Source organism: Carettochelys insculpta, chromosome 16, assembly GCF_033958435.1.
Source record: "Carettochelys insculpta isolate YL-2023 chromosome 16, ASM3395843v1, whole genome shotgun sequence".
Taxonomy (NCBI): domain Eukaryota; kingdom Metazoa; phylum Chordata; order Testudines; family Carettochelyidae; genus Carettochelys; species Carettochelys insculpta.
In genome coordinates, this window is record NC_134152.1 from 35,052,968 (window position 1) to 35,074,070 (window position 21,103).

Below are 21,103 nucleotides of genomic sequence, written 5' to 3' on the forward strand. Positions count from 1 at the left end.
CCTTTTATTGCACCAGGAGGTTGTTCATTCCATAACCAACCTTTCAGGGCCAACCCAGATCCCTGTGTCGACAGCCGTTTGTAACAGCAGGAGCAAATCTGCCAATTCCCTATGTCAAACGTAGATTATTACTGAGAGCCAGATCCTGAGAAAGGAAGCGAAAATCATGTAAAAAAATCAGGGCCAGAGGAGGTCAGCAGCATTCATCAAAACTAGATTAGTTTTCCTGACTTAGTGAGAAGAGGTGATGCTAACAATGGACAAGTAAGGAATGCTGGGCCTGTGAGTCCAAATGAAGGATAATGCTTAGTTTACTTTGGCTGTTTGGAGAAGATGGAGCAAGAAATAGAAACTACAGATTTGGATGATGTCTTCCATACTGTCTTCCTCTTCAGCCCTAAAGACACATCAGCCTCATAACCCATATCTCAAGCCGCACAGTAGGCAATTCCCAGTAACTGTTGCAGTAAGCAAGAAGGTACCCTGCAGTGCCTATGCTACCCTTAATGGAGGATTTTGCTGTAGAACCCACCTAACAGGAATGGACCCACCAACTTCCTGGGAATCATCCAACTTGGCAGTCATGTAAATGACTCTTGTTCTGTGCCCTGAGTCCATGTTTAGGGTCAGTCTAAAACTCCACCTGTGATCACCACATGTGTCCTCTGCAAAACTGCAGTAAATTAAAACACAACAGGGAATTTTAAGAATCACATCCTCTTCCTTCTTGGAGTCATGTTACAGCGACCTCAAAACATCTGGACTCAACATCTCCTTGGCTCCCAAAGGGTCTGCTGTATTAAAGCTTCATCTTCCTTTGTTAACTTCTATCTTTTTTCCCCTCCCGATACCTCCTCTTAATTCACTGTTGCTTTCAATGTGGTTGGCCTTATATATAATTAGTATTTTATCTGCTATAAATAAAATGCACCATGGAATAACTTTAGTTCTCTTTTGCCATTGGTAAACACAACTATATAACACGATGTGATTTACTGTGCTCAAGAGAGAGGTCTAAAATACAACATGTCCTGTTTTTTTAAAAACATAGCTTCCTTCTCAGCTAAAGGGCGGCAACATCCGCTAACATTAAAATATAATGTTGGATACTTGGGGGCGGGAGGGGAAGAAACTTCATGGGTTCCAGTTGCATAGGAGCTTTTATTTCTTTCCCCTTTGTGTCAGCATGACTTTAAAGTACACTGAGCATTAGGTCAATTTGATCAGAATTTAACGAGCTTCCCAGTGGTAACTAAAATCAAGAGTCCTGCAACTTACTTACCCTGTTGATGGGTCTTGTTCTCAGACAGGAAGGAAAGAGACAGCTGCTAAGCAGACTCTATTCATAATTCATCGGGTCAGTGAAGAGAGGCCCTTGCTACTTTTAACCTCAAACAAGAAAGGTTTCAGACTTGAAAAGGAGCTGAAAGTGAGATGCCGAAAATCATCCGGTGGCCGTGCAGGCATTTTGGTGATCTATCAAATGTAAAGCCCTGGTGGTTCCTGTTTAACAGGGCTTTTCAGCTGAAAGACTTACCCAACTTATGCTGTAAAGCTTCATTTTTAACATCCTAGGCTAGGCTTATGATAGGCTCGCTGATGTGTAGGTACTGTAACTGTTCAATTCATAGTGGCTGTATTGCATTCTAACTAGGAGCTGATACTAGGGCCTCGGATGTGAAACTTCACAATTTGGAAGGAAGGGTGACTCAGAATTTGGTTTTTAGTTCTGCATCAGATACTCAGACCCTTTATTTGACCTTATACCCAACCTATTCCTGCTCCTGAGCAGGGTATTGTTTGCTCATCCCATTTCTGCTCACAATATCCCCATGTCTAACATCCCTCTTGGAAGATGTGTCACGGTGTTCCTTTCTGTTATTGTTCTGTGACCTCACTTTACCATCAAGTACTTAGTGTGGCATTCATTCATGGACGGGAGTTTCACCTTCAACAGTCATTTCAAAACACATCAGAGTAAATGATCAGACTGATTTCCAACTTGAAGTACTTAAATTCAGCATTTCACAGATAGTCATTTTTGCAGGCAACCCACCGAGCAATGTTACATCTGAGTATTATCACTTTAGCATCAGAATCATGTAGTGATTGTCCTATATGTAATGATCAATACTCTCTTACAGTGGTTTTCAGCAGACCCCTACAAATTTTCAAATGGAGGTGTGGACTCCTTTTGACATTTTAGACATAGTCTGTGAATCCCAGGTTGAAAACTTCTCATACTAGAAACAAACTCTGATGCAAGCTTTACCTTTCAAAGACTTAGGCCCCAGTCCTGAGGAGACTTACATAGGTGCTTCCTGTTATCCACTATAAATTGTCCCGTTCGAATCTACTCTCACAGTGCTTTAAATTAAGCACCTGGATGAGTGCAGAATCAGGAGCATTTTCTGTGAACCCTTACACACTGTAAAACCTGGGTGAAGATTATAGGGTTGTCAGGGAGGGGAAGAAGAGGAATCAACAGAGAATTTGGCCCTTACATTTCATAATTTTATTTATTTTGAGATTTTTTTCCCCTAATCCAAGCCTGGAAGGAGAAAGAAACCAAAAACCCAGCCTGTGGTGAAACCAGCATAGTGAGAACACATCATGGCTACTAAAAAAGAAACTTCATTTATAAAATGCGGGGAAACACGTAAAAGTTAAAAAGAGAGAGAGAGAGAGCAAGCAAAGACACAATCCTAAAATATCACTGTGATGCAGAGAAAAATATAAACAGACATAGCTAGGAAATTCCACAAGGAATATGACTTTTTTAATATTAATCATAAAGGAAAAGATCATTAAAACTCGAGTGGGTGCCAAATTAAATACTCCACACAGGTCCAATAATGTTATAAGACCCTTTAGGTATCTTTCTCTTTGTCTGCTTGGAAAGATAACAGCTTTATTATTTTTATTAATATCATTAGCCTCAGAGGATAGGACAAGATACAATGGGCTTAAATAACAGCACGGGAGAGATTTGAGTTAGACATTAGGAAAAACTTCCTAACTGTCAGGATGGTTAATTACAGGAATAAATTGGCTAGGAAGGCTGTGGAATCTCCATCATTGGAGATATTTAAGAGCAGGTTAGATAAATATCTAACAAGGATGATCTAGATGGTGCTTGGTTCTGCCGTGAGGGCAGGGGACTGGACTTGATGACCTCTCAAGGTCCCTTCCTGTTCTAGTGTGCCATGATTGTATAAAATGTACTGGTAGGTGAATGGTTCAGTCACATGTGGTAACTCTACAAATATCTCTCGGGCAACAGGAATAAACCACTAAAAAATGTAAGGTTTAGCCCTGAATTAATATCCTCTGTTGTTTCCCTCCCTGGTTCTTCATGTGCTTTGGTGATTGAGTGTCATTTGGGCCCTGCAGCTGCTTGTCTGCCTCTTTTTCTCCCCTTCCTAGTGGAGAAGGGATAAATAAAAAACAAACCCCAGTTTTAATTTTTGTTTTAATCTACAACAATGTCTCGGTTCAGAAAAGGGTCTGTTTTCAGCGAATGCTATTGCATAAAGGCAACTGCAGAGCAGGTCTGATGGTTGCTATTGCTGGCTATTTGCGGTAACACCCTCTGTGTATTATGCGCTTTCCAATTGCACAAGACGGCTTGTTCCTGCTCCTAAAAGCTCGCAGTCTAGTCACAGGCTGATAGACAGACAAGTTATAGCCCAGTAATGCCAGGCCATGCTACTGTTTCTTTCTGTAACAGATGTGGAAATGACATTTTTCAGAGAGAGCAGCACAGAGCCCTCTCTGGCATCTGTTTACACATAAAGCTAAATACCTATTGTCATATTGAAATATAATATCCCTATATTATAGGGATCTATTCTCTGTATCCCTAGTCCCAATGTCATGGTGTGACTGAACTCTGGGTAGTCATCGTCCTGGAGTAGGGAACCCATGACCACCAGCACCATGGCAACAGTAGTGGTACCACAAGACGCCAGAAAGGAACTGCTCCAACCACAAATGCCTATGGGCAGTGCCTTTTTCAAAGGGGCATTATTAAGTGGCTTGTGAAATACCTATGTGGCATCTTGGGTGGAAAATCCTGGGCAGGGCTGTAATTTGCCGCTTTATTAAACTTCCCTCAGTCGTGTCTGAGCAGCTCATGCATCTGTCACAAGCAGAGATTTCAACAATGAATTGCACATTGGAGATTAATGTCTTGTGGCACTTCCTGTGCTTCTTCATATAATTTTTTTCCAAAGGGGCTGATTGCTTGTAGGCCGTGTTAGACACGCCCCTCTGCATCTGGCACTCACTTATAAACATTTTGGTGTTCTGAAACCTTAAAAGCCTCTTGGTGCTGTCAAAGAAAATTGCTCTGGAATCATATTAAGCCACCCAAAAATGTGTGTCCCAAGTATATAATGTCAAGATTCTTTAAAACCCATCAAAGTCCAGCTCTTCTAGCTTTAAGGTTTAAATAAGCCACCACATATAAACCTTATAGCATAGAATCATAGAATACTAGAACTGAAAAGACAGATCATAGAATCACAGACTACTAGGACTGGAAGGGACCTCAAGAGGCCATCGAGTCCAGCCCCCTGCCCTAATGGCAGGACCAAGTACTGTCTAAACCATCCCTGGTAAACATCTATCTAACCTGTTCTTAAATATCTCCAGCGATGGAGATTCCACAACCTCCCTTGCCAATTTATTCCACTGTTCGACCACCCTGACAGTTAGGAACTTTTTCCTAATGTCCAACCTAAACCTCCTTTGCTGCAGTTTAAGCCCATTGCCTCTTGTTCTCTCCTCAGAGGCCAAAAAGAACAAGTTTTCTCCCTCTTCCTTATGACACCCTTTTAAATACCTGAAAACCGCTATCATGTCTCCCCTCAATCTTCTCTTTTCCAAACTAAACAAGCCCAGTTCTTTCAGTCTTTCTTCACAGGTCACATTCTCTAGACCTTTAATCATCCTTGTCGCTCTTTTCTGGACCCTCTCTAATTTCTCCATATCTTTCTTGAACTGTGGTGCCAAGAACTGGACACACTACTCCAGCTGAGGCCTAACCAGCGCAGAGTAGAGCAGAAGAACGAATTCTCGTGTCTTGTTCACAACACACCTGTTGATGCATCCCAGAATCATATCCAACCTAAATCTCCCTTGATTCAATTTAAGCCCATTACTTCTTGTCCTACCCTTAAAGGTTAAAGAGAATAATTTTTCTCCCTCATCCTTGTAAAAACCTTTTAGGTATTTGAAAGCTGCTCTCTTGTCCCCTCTGTCTTCTCTTTTCCAAACTAAACAAACCTAATTCTCTCAGTCATCCCTCATAGGTCCTGTTTTCTAGACCCTGAATCATTTTTGTTGCTCTTTTCTGGACCTTCTCCAATTTCTCCACATCTTTCTTGAAATGTGGTGTCCAGAACTGGACACAATACTCCAGTTGAGATCTATTCAGCACAGAGTAGTGTGGAACAATTCCTTCTTATGTCTTGCTTATGACACTTTTTAATGCGTCCCAGAATGATGTGGTTTTTTGTTTTGTTTTTTTTCAAAAGTGTTGCACTGCCAACTCACATTTAGCTTGTGGTCCATTATGACACCTACATCCCTTTCTGCGTTACTCCTTCTTAAACAGTCACTTCTCCAGACCATTTCTCTAGTTTGTCCAGATTGTTTTGAATTATAACCCCATCCTCCCACGACATTTGCAACCCCTCCCAGCTTTGTATCATCTGCAAACTATATAAGCGTACTCTGTATGCTATTATCTAAATTGTTGATAAAGATATTGAACAGAACCGGTCCCAAAACTGATTCCCTGCAGACACCCCACTTCTTATGCCCTTCCAGCATGACTCTGAACCATTGATAATTACTCACTGAAAAGGGCTATCCAGTCAGTTGTGCACGCACCTTCTAGTTGTCCCATCTGTGTTGTATTTCCCTAGTTTATTGATAAGAAGTTCATGTAAGACTGTATCAAATGCTTTACTAAAGTCTAGGCATACCATATCTACTGCTTCCCCCTTATCCACCAGGCTTGTTATCAGTGAATGCTGTCTGGTTGGTTTGGCATGATTTGTTCCTTACAAGTCCATGCTAACTGTTTTTTATCACCTTGTTATGTTCCAGATGTTTGCAAATGGATTTCTTACTTATTTGGTGCATTATCTTTTCTGGTACAAAAATTAAGCTGACTGGTCTGTAATTTCCTGGGTTGTTTTTATTTCCCTTTTTATAGATGGGCAATATATTTGGCCTTTTCCAGTCTTCTGGAATCTCTCTCATCATCCATGGCTTTCCAAAGATGATCACTAATGGCTCAGATGCCTGCTCAGTCATTTCTTTGAGTATTCTAGGATGCATTTCACCCAGGCCCTGGTGATTTGAAGACATCTAACTTTTCCAAGTAATTTTTAACTTGTTCTTTTCCTGTTTTAAATTCTGAACATGCCTCCTTTTCTCCAGCATTTACTACTGTAGGCATCGAGTCACCACCAACCTTCTTGGTGAAAACTGAAACAATGTAGTCATTAAACACCTCTGCCTTGTCTACATTTTCTATTATTTTTCTTTCCTGTTCATTAAACAATCCCGAAACAGATGAGGCTTACCGGTTAACTAGTAGGGGTTGGAGCAGCCTCCCCCAGCCAACATGGGCAAGGTGTTTATCCAGCCCTGGGGGATCATCACAGGTGGGAGTGCTCCAGCCAGGCAGGAGTAGCCCTTATTTGCAATGGCCCTTGGGTAGGCATGGCTGGGAAGAGGTGGGGATGGCTGGGGAGGCTGTTCCAGCCCAGCTGGGTGGAGTGGCACACCTACCATGGAGAGAGGCTGCACTGGAGCATCCCCACCAGCGGTGCACCTGGGGCCACCTCAGACAGGGACTGCTCCTGCCATATTGGAGCACCCCCCAGCTGGCAGTGCCGAGGAAAGGGATGGCCCAGCCAAGCTGGAGCAGGGTACCTGGCATGCCGTGAACGGGGGCTGTTCCCCCTGGCTGGGGCAGCCCTTGCCCATGGTAGGCGATGCTGGAGCAGTCCCAACTGTCCCAGCTAAGATCAGGATACTTTTGTGCTGAGGGGTATGCAGATATCTCTGTTGCCCCATTCTCCCTGAGATCCATGTTGACCATCACCAAGAGCCTGTGAAAGGTCTCACGCTTTGTCGGGGAGACAACATGAACTGTAGGCAAGATTGGTTTTTACTCCGTCTGCCTGTTGACCTCTTTGATTTGCTGGTTACTAGTGGGCAAATTTAAGATCAATCCCATAACCAGCATTGATATAATTGCTTTTTGTAGCATGGGATTACATTCTTATCTCAGCACACAGAAATTTACCCACATATGGGTGAATATATTCCCCCTTCTCTGTAAACTGTGTTGAGACGAAAAACTCCACCTCCTGCTCCAGTCTTTCCAAGAGTACGTTCTTTCTCTGTAACCTTGCAGCTACCAATGTGATTTTGTTAAGCCAAAGGCTAATTTCAGTCCAGGCTACTCATACCAGCAGCAATGCAGCTCTTCATGGAACACTTTAATACATTTTCATTAGTCTTCCACAGTGCATCTCAAATGATCGGCACAGTGGCACGAAGCGGAAACAGCTGTGACCTTGAAAGTGGGTGGCATTTTACATTTCCTTTCTGGCCTCCCATGAGATGTAAATTTCATGTTGTACCGTCTGACATAAGCAAATCTATACTGGGAAAAGAAGTGAAACTACCAGGAATATCCCCTGTACTAGCCTCTCTGTTACTGGGATATTCAAAAAGGCCCCTCTGTGTGTCCTTTTGGAAAACCCAGCTGACTCATATTCTGAGATAACCATCAGTTAATTAAACTGCAATAAGAGTTGCTGTGTATGTCTGTCTGCTTGTCCTTAAGCCAAAACTGATCAATCTTGCCATAAAGTCACAAAGAGGTAGCCGTGTTCATCTGCATCTGCACAAAACCAAAAAGCAGTCCTGGAGCACTTTGTTAATCTGTAAAGTAATTTATTAGATGATAATGTGTTTGGAGCTTTTGTGGGCCAAATCCACTTCTTCAGATCTGGAAAATTCTGAATTTTCCAGGTCTGAAGGAGTGAGTCTGTCCCATGAAAACTCCAATCTTGCCATGTTCAGCTAGAAAGCTGTTTTAAAACAAAACCACAACAACAACAAACAAAAAACTATAATCATCAGTGGCAATCAGATTAGGAAAGTGACTAGATCAGCTTCTTGTGGAATGGTACTTCAGGTTTATCATACACATGTGAAAAATGTACCTTTTGATATGGGTATAAGGAGTGCTATATTACGTGGTCCACCCAGTGACTCTCCCCTCACTGCTTAAGTTCTGCACATCTATCCATACCCTTTCGGCAGTCCACAGAAGTAATTTGGCCCTGTCTGTAAGAACCATTCTGGGGAGAAATAGTTGTGAGTGTTCCATTTCTGATCATTTAATAATTTATGCCTCTTTCCCATTATAACCTAAATTACAAGCAAAGGCTATGAAAAGAGCTATGAAAAGAAACTGCTGCAGACGGCAGCATAAAAATGTGTTATTTAACACTTTCCATGTTTTTTTAAGCATCTCTGGTTTTGTCCAACATACATTTCATTTGCTGTTTACTTAAGTCCCAGCCACTGACAGCATGTGGATTGCTAAATTACCATCTGGGACGTGAATAAAACTAGTTTTTTTTTTCCCCTTCCTCTCTTGGCCTCAGAAAATGTAACAAAGGCTTAATGTCCACCAGTTGGACATTTCAAGTCGTATTTTAAGCATGCAGTGCAGAGTGTCAGCAAGTTGGCTGGTTACATTGTCTATTCTTCATAATATTCAACTCGTGTTCTAGTAGAGTAACAGGAGCTACTTTTTCTAGAGTGTTTTTTCTGCTGAACCAGCTCAGGATTCCTGGTAAGTGAAATGGGTGCACTTCTGCAACCTTTACTCATGTGAAGTGTAATCTTACACTACTGAAATCTGTGTGGTTCTGACAGAGTAAGGCACTATTCAGGGTAAATCGCAAGTTTGGAGATTGCTTCTTTTCCAGTGTCCACCCATCTTGTGAGCAGCTACTTGAAAGTTCTAGGGTCTGATCCTGAAACAGAACCACTCCACATCCTCCTCTGTTAAGTCTCCACTGTCACCCTTGCTAAAGGTAGAGGAGCATCACTAATGCATCATACTTCTACTTCACTTTTCATCCCTAGATCTCAATGCATTTTATGCAGAAGGGCGCTATCATTATCCCCATTTTACAGATGTGGAAACTGAGGCATGGAGCCAGGAAATGAAATACCCAGAGTCACCGAGGCAGTCAGTAGCAGAGCAGAAGGGCAGAAACTAGTGTCCTCAGTTCTGGTTTAGTGCTCTGTCAATTTGATTGCATTGCTTCTAGATCCATTTAGTCATGTACTTTTCCAATCTGTCCTTAGCACTTGGAAGGGGTGGGGCCAAGGGAGGAGAGGTGGGCCTAGGGCAGGCAGCCAGTAGCACTGCTCAGACCATGGTGCCCACCCCCTCACAGTCACACAGAATGGCACAACCATGCTGCCGCAGTGTTTCAAAAGGGCCTAGAGCTCTGGCCACTGCTGGAACTCCAGGCCCCTTTGGAACACCAAGTCCCTGTGCACCTGCTTCCCTCATCCATGGGCCTGCTAATCTGACATCTCCATTCACTCCAGGGAGCTCCACTCTTCTCTGTGCTATCACCAGCGTGATTTTGGCCCTTAGCTACGTAGCCTTGTACAGAGATTCAGTGTTAAGCTATAATGACTAGCTAGATTTATTTACCTTCCAAAAACACCATTATGGAATTCTGTGCACAATCTGGACTGTCAAATACGCTTCACCTTTGGGTCGGGCACTTAATGTTTAATTTCTGTTCAAAATTTGCATTCAATATGTTTTCCCCTGTGGCTTTTTACAGATTATTAAAATCAAATTGGAACCATCTCAAATAAGGCATCAGATACTTTTTCCTTGATACATTTTCATACCACAGCTGATTGCTATTTCAGCTAAGCTTGCAAAAGCCCACTGACTAATAATACCAAATCTGGGCTGGTATATGTATTAGCTCCAGAACGTGCTGCAAGGGCTTGGTCTGGTGGAAAAATCCAGGTCATCCCAGATTTTGAAATCCACCCAGCCTTGGCTTCCAGCGACACTGGGTAGGCAACCCAAGTTAAATATTTTACTGCAGATGTTGCTTAGCGTTATTAAAATTATGTGCTTTAATGAGGCAAAGAAAGTAGCTGCAGAAAGATATAAATCAGAGAAGCCGCCAGTATTTTCCACCAATATGTCAAGCTGATCGGATGAGACATTTACTTTTCCCTGCATTTTCCCCATGCCTGTGGATGTGATTGTGCCCTTTATTGTTAACTTGAAAGAAAAGATGAGTTTCAAGCACAATCATGGATCCAATACTAGTCAAGTCAGGGGGTCCATGGCCAGGTTTTGCAGCCAATTGCTGTTTCTGCAATTGGTCAAACCAAAACCTTGGATCTGAATCCCTTTGGAAAGGATTCAGAATCCAGATCCCATGTTTGCAGATCAAGCAGAGTCAGGCTCCATGCTGATTAAAACTGTTCAAATATCCTTTCTAGCATAGGTGACGTGAGGGGGCAGCATGTGGGGCCAAATGCTCCCCTCCCCGGATTTCTGGTTGAACTGGTAGGAGGAGGAGGAGGTACAGAGGCTGTGTTCTTAATTCCTGTCCCTGGCAGCCAGGCTTGGGCAGGGAGTAGAAAGGGCAGGACCAGCCAGTTCTCACACTGGCCACTCTGAGTCACTGGTCTGTGCAGTAGCCTGTCCTGCTCCCTATGCTCCACACTCAGTCCCAGCGGGGCTGACAACCACCACAGGCCATGGGGCAAGGTGGGAGAGGGGCCTGATTCTGTACCCTGGAAGGGGTGGGCCAAGGGCAGAAGGGGCAGGGCCTAGGGTATTCAGTCCTCAGTGCCACCCACACCATGGCACTAGGGACCCTCTCCCTACTCCCTCACACATGTGTACAGTAACACAAATTCAAAGGGGCCCAGAGGCAGCTGCCCCCTTTGCTCCCCATGCTGTCAGCAGGCCAGCCCAGACATGGCTGCCTGGGACAGGGGCCAAGTGAGCAAGTGACATGTTAGGGCAGAGGTGAGCACCAGGTCACCTGGCCCCTGTTCTGGGCAGCCGGGCTCAGGTGGGGAGCGGAGAGGAGAGGTCAGCCACCACGTCCCCAGCGAGGCTCTCTGGTAGTCACCATGGTGCGTAGAGGCAGCCGCCAGCTTCAGCTATGTGAGATGTGGCTTCTTCCTGCTTGCTGCCCAGCGCCAGCTGCCAGGGAAAGCAGCTGAACACGCCAAACTCTGCTGGGGTAAGGTCACTGGGTAGAAAAGACACATGGAGAGATGACATGTTTAGATGGTGCCCTCCCCGACCCCAGTATCAGGTAGAATGAGTTCTCAATGCCTAGCTCTACCACAAGCAGCATATTCTCCCCAAACCTTAACGTAGACACCTCAGCTCAGCTTGTCTGAGATCTATTGCAAGCGTTGGGCAAATGTTGCCAAAAATGCCCATCACTATAGCAAATTTGTTCCTGATGTGTTTACACCTGATGGCTTTCATTGTCTGCAGCTATTAGATTCCCCAAGTTTTACAAGCAAAATGGTTTGGGAAAAGTGAATTTCAGAGTTGCATGCATCGTTACTTGTGGACGGTAAATCTAAAATTTGCAAGCATGAGGGTTTTTTGCCCAAAATATTTAAGTAGTTATCTAATCAGGGAGCAAAAACAATTCCAGGTGACCTTTGACCAAGCACAGCTGTACAATACAGCTCAAATTTCAAACATGCTGAAACCTTAGAGCAAAAAAAACGTTTAAAGATATTAGTGAATAACAAATAAATTCGAGGAAATATAGGCCTTCTCTTCTGATGAAGTGGGTCTGTCCCACGAAAGATAATCACCAAATAAATCATTTTGTTAGTCTTTAAAGTGCTACATTTCTGCTGTTTTGTTTTGTTGGAGTACAGACTAACATGGTGACCTCTCTGTTACTAGAGCTTCTCGTGGTTATTCCCCAAAATAAATTAAATGCATTGAGAGCGTGTGTTTCCATTGGGCGTCCCTCCTCCCTCAGCCCATGTGGCCTTTGGGGGAAGAGACTGCTCCGAGCAGCCAGCCAGGGCCTGAAGCCAGCAGCAGCAGCAAACGGTTCAAGCACTGGGCCCAATGGCTCTGACATCATCCGATTGCTGTGCTGAGTGCAGGTTTTGCTGTGACCATCCTCCTCCCCTGTGCTGGCTGATGGGTTCTTTTGTTTCCACTATCCCTCCAGGTCTCCAGCCCACTCTCTGTCTTTGTCTTTCTGTCTAGCTAATACCCTCCTGCCATAAGGCCACCAAAAGTGTTTCTCTAACAAAACACTTCTGCCTCAAATGCAGAACTGTCAGGACATTGGCAGCTCTCCAATGTCCACTTGGCATGTCTGTTCCATTCCCTTCCCCTGTCTTGAGTCTGCCTTGTCGACTTAGCTTCTGAGCTTTTGAGACAGGGACTGTTTCCTGTTGTATGCTTCTGCAATCCCTAAGAGCTTATTTAATAAACGTATATTGGCTCAGCTGTACTTACAGCACAGATTAGATTGCCACTCAATGGGACAGAACTTGAACAGCTCTGTTCCAAACCAGATAAAATGTTTGGCTGATAAATGCACATTTAGAATGATTGAAATATTTTTGTGGATTTGTATTGATTTTTGCCTTTAAAACCCCACAATTTTGCCAAAAACTAGTGGGGGTGAGGGGTTGCGGGGGGAGGGGGGGAATTCTGAAAAAATAAAATTTCACATTTCTAAAGAAACATTTTGATTTTACTGTTCAAATGGATTTTGTTTCAAAGTTTACTTCATGTTTATTTTTAACTGAATTCTTTTATGAAGTGGAAATGACAGGAACGCTTTTTTGGCTTTTCAGATCACCAAAAATATTGTAAAACTTTGTTGAATTGGCCCAAAATATTGGGGGGTATCCCCCAATTTTTCAGAGCTGCCAACAAACAAAATTCCCACAGCCCCACTTCTACTGGACAGTGAAATCCATTAACAGAGGGCAAATTTCCAAGAAGCACATGGAGGGAGACAAAAAGTTAGAGCTTAAAATCAAATGTGGACACAGTTGATTGTGACATTTTGAGCATGACCAGCACCCAGGTAAAAACCAAACACGATTTTTCAAAGTCAGGTAATCTCTGCTCCAGATTTAGCCTACGAATTTGAAATAACACTGTGGTCTTCTGAAATCAATAGAAAACTCCCATTATGCTTTTATTAGTCTCAACCTTTGGTTTGTGGGCATTGCTTTACCAAACATATTTGTACTTCTTGGACAAGACTAGTGTGTTAGTAAAATGGCCGACCATGGATTCTCCCCAAGCGTTGAGTTTGGCCAAAAAGCCATGACGTTGCCATTGCCATAAATCTCCTGTGACTGTATTTTTGAGCAGGGTAGTATTAAAAAAATCAACTACAGTACTGTCTCCTGGTAAATTCCTGGAACTGGCTTAGCAATACGGAACTAGGCTGCCCTCACTCAGAATGAAAGTATATAGAACGTGGGCTTATGAAGGTACATGTGGTATCCCACTACCCACAGCCTGAAATGATCTTTTCAGATTCTTTCCCTATTTAATATGCACCAAGAGCCTGCTCTATAGCCCCTCAAAGATATCTTCTTCAGTGAGCTTTGCATAATGCTCCAGAAGTCTCCACTCTTAGCATGCAATTGTATTAATATCATACTCCAAGCTGTTGCTGATCTCTGTTCAAAATGAGTTTTTCCTGCACAAAAGAGCTTCTTATAGCCCGTTTTTCCTTCACACAGCCACTACACAGCATAGGCTTTTTGTTTTCCTTCTTTTTCTTCTTGTAGTCTATGTCCCTGCTCTCCAAAGGTTCCACAAGCCAACTTGCCCACAAGCATTTGTCTCTCTGTGTCTCCAGAATCTCATCTAGTCAGTGGTGCAAGCAGCCCATGTAACTTTTTATGTTTTGACAGTTTTATAACTCTAAATTTGCACCTTATGGAAAACTCTGACAGTCTGTGATTAATTGCAGCTCTGGAATTTTTCTTATGATGTCTTAATATCTGAATATGCAGCAGACCATAACAGAGAGGAGAAATAAAAATCTGTAACAGAATATTCATGGACAGTTTGACTAGACATATGCTTGTTTGCGCCTCCCAGCCTAAATAAGGGCTCGCAAAAGTGATTGTTACATTTGACTCTATTTTTTTTTCTAATCTGCAATGCTATTTTCTATATGTTCAGTTCAAATTAGGTACTACAGGTTGAACCTTTGTTGTCCGGCACCCTCAAGACCTGACCAGTGTTGAATGAGAGAATTTGCTGGACTGCAGGAAGTCAGTATTGTGTAGTACATTATCAATGCTTCCACTGCTTACTGGGCTCTTAGAAGACAGTTAGGCATAAATTACAGCTAAATAACAGCACTTAACACTCACAATGAACACTCACAACCAGGATTGGTGTCTGTAAACAAACTTTATGGACCCCAGGAAGCTTGGCCACACCCCTGATAAGTGGTCATCCGGCTAATTAAAATCATGCTGGATTACAGATGTTGCTAGATGACAGTGTTCTGGATAAGAGAGGTTCAACCTGTAGCTTGAATGAAAGAATGGCGATATTGGAAAAAAGAAATGGTCCATCTAGCCTAATGTCTTGTCTTCCAATAATGGCCAATGTCAGTTCTTTCAAAAGGAGTGAACAAAACAGTGCAGTTATCAAGTAATTTGTCCCTGGTTATCTAGTCCCCACGTCTATGGACACTCATTGCTTGGGGTTGCATCTCTGACCATTTTGGCTAATAGCCATTGATGGATTTATTCTCTGTGAACTATTTAATTATTTTTTTAAAAACTCACTTATAGATTTGGCCTTCACAACATCTTGCAATGAGTTCCACAGTTTGACTGTGTGTTGTACTTTCTTTTATTTGTTGTAAACCTACTGCCTATTAATTTAATTGGGTAGCCCCTGTTCTTGTGTTACGTGGAGTGAATAATGCTTGCTTATTCACTTCCTCCACACCATTCACAATTTTATAAACCTTTGTCATATGCCCCCTTAGAAGTCTGTTTGCCAAGATGAACCATCTCAGCATCTTTAATCTCTCCTAATATGGAAGCTGTTCGGTATCATTAATCATTTTTGTTGTCTTTCTTTGTATCTTTTCCATTTCTAGTATATCTTTTTTCTCACAGGGCAACCAGAACTACAGTATTCCATTTGTGGGCATAGCAACAATTTATATAGTTGCATTATAACATTTAGTATGTTATTATCTGTCCCTTTCTTAGTGATTCCCGACATTCTTTTAGCATTTTTAACTGCCGCTAAACACTGAGCGAGTGTTTTTAGAGAACTATTCACAGTGACACCATCTCTTTCTTGACTGGTAAGAGCTAATTTAGACCCCATTCTTTTGTATGTATGGCTGGGATTTTGTTTTCAAATGTGCATTCCTTTGCATTTATCAACATTGAATTCCATCTGCCATTTTGTTGCCCGGTCACACAGCTCTGTGAGATCCCCTTAGAACTCTTCACAGTCTGTCTTCCACCTAACTATCTTGAATAATTTTGTATTGTCTGGAAACTTTACCACCTCATTTGTTTACCGTTTTTTTCCCCAGATCATTTGTCGATACATTGTATGTATGGCACTGTTCCCTGGAGGATGCCACTATTTACTTCTCTGCCCTGTGAAAACTGACCATTTATTCCTACCCTTTGTTTCCTAATTTTTAACTAGTTACCTTTCCACAACAGGATCTTTCCTTGTATCCATGACTGTTTACTGTGCTTAAGAGCCTTTGGTGAGGGGCCTTGTCAAAGGCTTTCTGAAAGTCCAAGTACATAGAATCATAGGGCTGGAAGAGACCTTAGGATGTCGAGTCCAGACCCCTGCCCAAAGCAGGATCAGCCATAACTAAATCTTCTCAGCCAAGACTTTGCAAAGCCAAAACTTAAAACCTTTTAAGGATGGCGATTCCACCATCTCCCTAAGTAAGGCACTCCAGTGCTTTACCACCCTCCTAGTGAAACAGTTTTTCCTGTTAGCCAACCCAGACCTCCTGCACTGTAACTTGAGATCATGGCTCCTTGTTCTGCCACCCATCACTACTGAGAGCAGCTTCTCTCCATCATCTTTAGAACTGCCGCTTCAGGAAGTTGAAGGCTGCTATTGGATTGCCAGACTGCCTCTTACTCTTCTCTTCTGCAGACTAAATAAGCCCAAATCCCTCAGCCTCTTGTCATTGGTCATGTGCTCCAGCCCCCTAATCATTTTCTTTGCCCTCCGCTGGACCCTCTCCAACACATCCACATCCTTTCTGTACAGGGGGGCCCAGAAACGGATGCCATACTCCAGATATGGCCTCACTAGTGCTGACTAGAGGGGAAAAATAACTTCTCCAGATCTGCTGGAAATGCTCCTCTTAGTGCACCCCAATATGCCATTAACGCACTGGATCACCCTTGTTCACGTGTTTGCTGACCCAATCCAAATTTATAGCAGATTGCTGAGGCATGATTTCCCTTTACAAAAACCATGTTGATTCTTCACAATAATATTTTTTTGTCTATGTGTTTGCTAATTCTCTCATTGACCATTATTTCAGTCAATTTACCTGGCACTGCAGTTAGGCACACAGCCTTTGACTTGCCAGGATAGCATCTGGAGTCTTTTTAAAGAAATGGCATCAAATTAGGTGTCCTCCAGTCATGTGGTACAGAGGCTGAATTTAAGTGATGGGTGAAGTACCACAGTCATTCTACAGTTTCACATCTGAGTTCATGCAGAACTCTTGGGTGAGTACTGTCTGGTCCTGGTGACTTGTTTAACTAACCAATTTGTTCAAAAACTCAGTCTGGGACAGTTCCTCAATTTACCATCTAAAAAGAATGGCTCATGTGTGGGAATCTCCCTCACATCCTGTGCAGTCACAATGGATGCAGTTAAATAATGTAGCTTCTCCATAATGGCCTGGTGTTCCTTGGGTGTTCCTTTAGCATCTCATTCACCCCAGTGTTCCCACTAAGGCTATATCTACATTGCCTGATAGACTTGACCCCTCGTTTTGATGTTAGATTTCACGCACTTGATGGAGACACACACAATTGACCTGTCGGGGTCAGCAGTTGATCCCTGTACTCCTTGCTTTTGCTATAGAGGAGAAACTCTTCCACTGACCTTCTTACTTCGTGAGGGCAGCCACGTAAGTCAATTGCAGATAAGTTGATTCTAGCTATGCAATTGCCAAAGCTAGAGTTGCATATCTGCAATGGACTTACCTGCCTCATCTAGACCAGCTGTTATTGTTTGGAAGGGTTCCTGCTTTTGACATACTTAATTTTTTTTTTTGTATTGTTAAAGTCTTTTCCTAGTTGATTTTAAAATTCTTTTTTGGTGGGTCTAATTACACTCTTACAAGCTATAAAAGAATTCAATAAAGGTATGTTGCAGTAGCTAACCAATCTTTTTTTTTTTTCACTTTTCAAACCAGGAGCTTGTAGAGTAGGTATCTTGCAAGCACTTGGTTAATTAAAAGAACAGATTAAGAGTTAGCAATGCAAAGCACAGATCCGTTACTTTATGTTCAGAAGATGTAAGTTCAACAATTACAAATTAAAGTTTAGCTATCTGATTTTTTTAGCCTGAAAACAATCTTTCTTTGTTAACAAAATCATACAATGATTTAAAAAAAAAACCTGCTTTGTAGGTGTGTTTCTGTTTATGTCACTGATACTAACTTAAGCTGGATCCTGATACATTGATTCCAGCAGCACTCCATGCTGGTGCAGTAGGAGTTCTGCAAACTCCAACTGTTCAGAAATCGTGAGTTGGGTCCTGGAAAAATCATGGATTTAAGAAATAGTAAATAATACAATAAATTTAGAGTTCCTTTTATTCGTCTTTTGGGATTGTGAGCTTTCAGGTCACACTCAGATCACATTTTCAAATTTTTCTCCACAATCTTGAGGGCAAGAAAAAGAATACGTCTGTTACTTTTTCAATGAAAGCTGAGTTTCACGCAATCGCAGAACTCCAGAAACTTGGACTTCAAGGCCACCATCACACAGAGTGAGATTTGTAATTAAATTTTGAGCAGAGGCAGCACTGCTAGCAGTCTATATGCAAGAAATTGCGGCAGCAGAAATTTTGATTACAACCTGGAAAGGTGGAAAAATCCAAATTTCCTTTCCCCAACTGATGATGGCTGTATTAGACTAAATTTGGATTATGGAATGAGATTGGCACTTTCCAGCACAATGAGTAGGATTCCAACACAACAGGGGAATCTTCAAACAAACAAAAAAGAACCCTATGTTGATTCATTCCCCTTCCCACTTCTTCGGTTTTTAGGATCTAACTTATATAGCAATGCCACTTGTGCACCCTACATCCAAGGCTGGCTTTTCCTGCAAACAGCGGCTAAAACTTGATATTATTATGATACCCATTATCCTTCTGGGCTGGAGAATGACCTGTGTTAGTCTGTATCTTCAAAAACAACAAGAAGTCCGGGGGCACCTTATAGACTAACAGATATTTTGGAGCATAAGTTTTCGTGGGCAAAGGCCCGCTTCGTCAGATGCATGAGTGCATTACTGGGACCCCAGTCTTTAACTATCCCTCTGAACCCCCCCGTCCCACTCATGCATCTGACGAAGTGGGTCTTTGCCCACGAAAGCTTATGCTCCAAAATATCTGTTAGTCTACAAGGAGCCACACGCCTTCTTGTTGTTTCTGTGTTCTGATCTAGGTCATCAAACTTCTCTGCTTTTCCTTTATTTCTATCATGTTTGCAGGTGTGTATGAGTGGTAAACAGTCTTCATGTCATTACTGTTATTATCATCTTTATCATCATCTTGTATTGCTGAGGTCTTTCGGACCCACAGTAACGGACTCAGATGGCTTTCTGTGGACTGAAATTGTATGTCTTCCTAATCCAGGCAACTCAACTGACCATGTCCCTTCTGGTTAAGTTAGAAGGTACCACACTGTGCAAATAAGTTTTGTGAGAGGCTAGCTGGAACTGCCTGCTGTTGTCTCATGTAATCACAGAGCATCAGCAAGTTCCAGTTACAAATGACTGTGCTACATCTGCTCGATTGTGAGGTTTTTATTTTCTTCATTCAAAGTGAATAACACCTTCTTTAGAAATGGATAAATTCAGTGCTTGGGATGGACAGATCAGTTTGGCTAAAGGAAAAAACATCCAGTGGTCCAGTGAACAAGGGCTAACGTTAGAAGCTGGGACTCCATGCTGTCTCAGTGTTGTTTTTCTCCTTCTGTGCCGTGACAAAATGCTTCCTAGTCAGAGAAGATGGCAAAAACAGGAAGATGAGAAAAGGAGAAATAGATCAGCAAAACTGTGGCTGTTTTTGTTTTTTTTTGCAGTGTTCTCGCTTACATGTCCATAGTCCCTCACTCTAACCTAACACATTTACAGGAAAAGACAGTAAACCAAGGGCTGGTTTCATTAAGATTAAGAAGCCCATGGCAAGGGAAATTTAACTGTGCTCTCTGTCAGTTAGGCTATGTCTACACAGCAGCCTTATTTTGAAATAAGCTATTCTGAAGAGCTATCCTGGGTTAGTTTTGTTTCAAAATAATGCTGCTACATGCAAAAATGCATTTTGAAATAGTAGTTAGCTATTTCTAAATACAGTGTCTAAACACATAGCGCCTATTTCAAAACAGAGCCAATAGACGCACCATGGCTAATTTTTAAATAGGTGCTATTCCCTGTCTTAACAGCGCCTATTTTGAAACCACTATTTTGAAATAACTTTGCTGTGTAGACGTAGCCCAAGTGGGCAGAGCAACTGCAGCAGTAGCATGCGCGTGAGTCACTTAGCCCTAGCCCTGTCTCCAACCTAAATGGATTTCTTTCTTATCTGGCAGAGAGAGGAATTTGATGATTGGTTTAATGCCCACTGCAAGCCGAGATTTTCAGTTACACCCAGTTATGTAATTCCATCTAATAGAAACGAGACGGAAATATCAACTCACTTTGTTTCTCACTTGCCTCTGCTTGGCCTTGAGCCATCCTCCCAGTTGACAGAATCTACAGTTCTATTTTGACTTATGGTACGTCTATGCTACTTGGAAAATCAGCCATCTGAGTTGATCTTCCAGCGTTTGATTTCATGCGCCGAGTGGAGATGTGTGAAATCAGACTATCTGGGGTCAGCAGTCGACCCCTGTACTCCTCAATATCGCAAGGAATAAGGGAGGGTGATGGGAGAATTTCTTTCATCGACCTCCGTGTGGAAAGCCAGGTAAGTCAATTGCAGATCAGTTGATTATAGCTACACTATTGATCTAGCTAGAATTGCATATCTGCAATTAACTTACCCTCAGGCTGGGTCTGCACTATGGAGTTATGTCACTGTACAGCTTTTAGCAAAAGGTCTGTGTGGACATAGACGTGTGGCTAAAAGTCAGGCAGTGGAAACACTGTTTGTGGTACTTTTTCTGGCAAAAAGCTTCCCCCCTCCAATGAGCAGTTTTTCCTTTGTCTGCAGAAAGAACTCCTCATCCTAGTAGTTGTGGGAGAGGGGAGCGCTAAGCACCTGTGAATGGCAAAGCTTTGTTGCTCAATTGCCAGTGCAGACAAAGCCTAAATCCCCATGGTCACTGTATGCAGCCCCAGGGGTACATCACCAGAGGAACTTCCCATCCAAAAACTGAACAGGTCTAATCCCAGAATTGCATTACTGTTCCATACAAGTGAAGGATTCCAAAACAAGACTTCACTTTGAGACAACCGATGAGACGCTGCTGAAATAGCCACTGAGTTTTGCTGGTCCAGAGTAGCAACCTGTGGTCATTGGCTAACTAAATGGAGGGAGCGGGATAGCTCAGTGGTTTGAGCATTGGCCTACTAAACCCACGGTTGTGAGCTCACTCCTTGAGGAGGCCACTTAGGATTCTGGGGCAAATAGATTTTAAAAAAAAATCTGTCAGGGAGGGTGCTTGGTCCTGCTGAGAGGGCAGGGAAATGGACTCAATGACTTTTCAAGGTCCCTTCCAGCACT

The 21,103-nt window shown here is 42.6% G+C and overlaps 1 protein-coding gene across 2 annotated transcripts in view; it reads left to right on the forward strand.

Moving 5' to 3' along the window:
• The window catches only part of LMF1 (lipase maturation factor 1), a 359,674-nt gene that overhangs the window by 281,563 nt on the left and 57,008 nt on the right, over positions 1-21,103 (forward strand). The window lies entirely within an intron of this gene.